The 3680-nt window shown below is 38.9% G+C and overlaps 1 long non-coding RNA gene across 1 annotated transcript in view; it reads left to right on the top strand.

The window, feature by feature from the left end:
- Positions 1-465: 465 nt before the first annotated feature.
- LOC108800771 overlaps positions 466-3680 on the top strand; it is a 22979-nt gene continuing 19764 nt past the window's right edge. The window contains exon 1 of the long non-coding RNA XR_001942120.1: positions 466-529. This is a non-coding gene — a long non-coding RNA (uncharacterized LOC108800771). The remainder of the gene's footprint in view (positions 530-3680) is intronic.

The following is a 3680-nucleotide window of genomic DNA, read 5'->3' as shown; positions in this document are numbered from 1 at the left end:
ACTAAAGGAGGCTGAACCTGGGACGGGAGCGGGTTGCAACACAGAAAACGTAACAGCGTCTTTTGTAGATGGAGATCTTTTATAGCTGGGTAGTAGTGAGGGAGCTCAACTCATTCAACTTCACAGAGAACAGTGCCTGAAAAGTCAGTTTAAAATTTAAACACATTTTTCCCACAAAATGCTTTTTCTACATAAGCATTCAGTATACAGTGGCATGTCCATGGGCATGTCCCTAGTTTGCAGCAGTAAGCAAAATTTAGAAAAGATTGGTAATAGATTTTTTTTATCGTATACGCATATAGCAGAATATTAAACTCTTCAGTTTAAATTATTACTATAAAGCTGTGAATGTATCCAGGTTATTTTTATCTTATATTCTTGAAAGGCAAGTTTATGTGCCACTGTACCATGAATTATCCTAAAATTGTGCGTGTTGTAATAATGTTTTATGTTCATTTTCTCCAGGTGAACTTTGTCAAGCTACTGTTATTATGAAGAATAGAACAGATGAACTGGAAGAGCAAAATACGTATGTGATTATTAGATATGCTAATTGTTTGTTTTGCACAGTTTTACTGATCACTGCTGTTAGGAAACCTGTAGCCATTGTTCACTCAATGACCCCTTATCATAACTTCTCTGGATAATTTTAACGAATTTTAATATTTGTATGTAGCTTTTCAAAGAACAAAGCTATTTGATAGACAAATTGTTCCCAATACATAATTTAGAGCAAAACCAAAGATAGCTTGGTTACCAGACTCCCACTTCTAACATATTTTACATGGATATTACCTATTGACAAAGCCCACACAAATCATATTTTTGCATGAAAACTGGAAGAAAGAAAGATTATTTTTCCGCCAATTGCAACTAGTTAAATTCCAGTAGTCATACAGTTTAGAGAAGGAAAAATGTATATTGCCAGCTGCTAAACGTTTGTGTTCCTTTGGTTTTCAAGAGCTAGTGTGAACTTCATGTGAAATCTACTAATTGTACAGAAGATAAAACAGTAGGCCTAACTTTTTCCAAAGTTTATTGAAATTCAATGTCACCAACCACTGATATTTTAGATTTGTGTTATTTCTTGCATCACACGCAAATTACTTGTATGTCTCAGAGGTAAGTAATAGCCCAGCAACATCTCTTGTCCTGTCAAACGATGATAACCTAAAATAAACAAATTTTACCAATAAAATACATATAAAAATACACCATACTACTATGAACAACTAAAAACAAATATATAAATAAGTGAAGAAAAATAATCAATTCCTTCACCTAAAACTATAAATGCAAAATGCCTGCAAATATATATTAACATATAATAAAAATTATTTAAATAAGTGTGTATTATGCATTCTTCCACAGTTCAAGTGTCCAAAAAAAGGTGGCAGTACTGCATTCAACAAGTCCAACCAGAAGCAAATTCCACTTTCATTGTGGTCAATTACCATTTCAGGGAAGGAGCTCAGCACAATTGTCACGGAAGGGGAGCTCGCCCATGGCAGCTCTCTAACCGAAGCGGGTTTCTCGTCCGGAGGAGGAGGACGCTTACTTTGGGCTAATAAAACACTGTTGTGAAACAATTGTCACAGTGTGTACTACCACAGCCTGCCTCTGGAGGGCAGCACACCCAAAGTTAGCTTACTGAACACACACACGCAGATACAAATCTTACATACACTCTAAGGGCTGTGTAGCAGCCAAGTGATTAACACACTTCTGTGATTGCTCAAGCTATCCTACAAGCTAGAATCCTTGTGTTACCATTTTCCCACTGCTCACACACCCACCCACACCAGCAGGGATAAAGTTAGACTACTGAACACACACACGCAGATACAAATCTTACATACACTCTAAGGGCTGTGTAGCAGCCAAGTGATTAACACACTTCTGTGATTGCTCAAGCTATCCTACAAGCTAGAATCCTTGTGTTACCATTTTCCCACTGCTCACACACCCACCCACACCAGCAGGGACGGTGCAAGGATTTTTGCCTACAGAGGCGAAGGTCCATTTTTGCAACCCCGCACCCCCCCCCCCCCCCCTGTCAAGCTACTGTTATTATGAAGAATAGAACAGATGAACTGGAAGAGCAAAATACGTATGTGATTATTAGATATGCTAATTGTTTGTTTTGCACAGTTTTACTGATCACTGCTGTTAGGAAACCTGTAGCCATTGTTCACTCAATGACCCCTTATCATAACTTCTCTGGATAATTTTAACGAATTTTAATATTTGTATGTAGCTTTTCAAAGAACAAAGCTATTTGATAGACAAATTGTTCCCAATACATAATTTAGAGCAAAACCAAAGATAGCTTGGTTACCAGACTCCCACTTCTAACATATTTTACATGGATATTACCTATTGACAAAGCCCACACAAATCATATTTTTGCATGAAAACTGGAAGAAAGAAAGATTATTTTTCCGCCAATTGCAACTAGTTAAATTCCAGTAGTCATACAGTTTAGAGAAGGAAAAATGTATATTGCCAGCTGCTAAACGTTTGTGTTCCTTTGGTTTTCAAGAGCTAGTGTGAACTTCATGTGAAATCTACTAATTGTACAGAAGATAAAACAGTAGGCCTAACTTTTTCCAAAGTTTATTGAAATTCAATGTCACCAACCACTGATATTTTAGATTTGTGTTATTTCTTGCATCACACGCAAATTACTTGTATGTCTCAGAGGTAAGTAATAGCCCAGCAACATCTCTTGTCCTGTCAAACGATGATAACCTAAAATAAACAAATTTTACCAATAAAATACATATAAAAATACACCATACTACTATGAACAACTAAAAACAAATATATAAATAAGTGAAGAAAAATAATCAATTCCTTCACCTAAAACTATAAATGCAAAATGCCTGCAAATATATATTAACATATAATAAAAATTATTTAAATAAGTGTGTATTATGCATTCTTCCACAGTTCAAGTGTCCAAAAAAAGGTGGCAGTACTGCATTCAACAAGTCCAACCAGAAGCAAATTCCACTTTCATTGTGGTCAATTACCATTTCAGGGAAGGAGCTCAGCACAATTGTCACGGAAGGGGAGCTCGCCCATGGCAGCTCTCTAACCGAAGCGGGTTTCTCGTCCGGAGGAGGAGGACGCTTACTTTGGGCTAATAAAACACTGTTGTGAAACAATTGTCACAGTGTGTACTACCACAGCCTGCCTCTGGAGGGCAGCACACCCAAAGTTAGCTTACTGAACACACACACGCAGATACAAATCTTACATACACTCTAAGGGCTGTGTAGCAGCCACGTGATTAACACTGGCCTCAGCCTGCTCCGATGCCTGCATAGGTAATGCTAGGGCCCGGCGCTGCTATGGCCGGCCTCCTTCTGCGCTGCAGGGGCCCGTCCACCTCCTCGCTTGCAGGGCCGGTACAAGGATTTTTGCCTACACAGGTGAAGATGCATTTTTGAGACCCCCCCGGTGCCCTCAGACAGCTGGCTATGCAGCCTTACACTAGTGCCGGCCCTGACCACATTGCTCAGTCTACCCAAAAACCTGGAGGCATTTCCTCACTAGGAGCAAATTGCACTTTAAAGGCTGTTCACTTTTCTGACTATGTTTTATGGTACACCCATATTTAGCGTATAACATGAAACATGGTCAGATTGCAACCCCCCCCCGCCCGCCTCACTACC

The sequence above is a fragment of the Nanorana parkeri genome, unplaced genomic scaffold (genome assembly GCF_000935625.1).
Source record: "Nanorana parkeri isolate BGI_ZX_2015 unplaced genomic scaffold, ASM93562v1 scaffold2129, whole genome shotgun sequence".
NCBI lineage: Eukaryota > Metazoa > Chordata > Amphibia > Anura > Dicroglossidae > Nanorana > Nanorana parkeri.
This window is presented reverse-complemented; position numbering and strand designations above follow the sequence as displayed.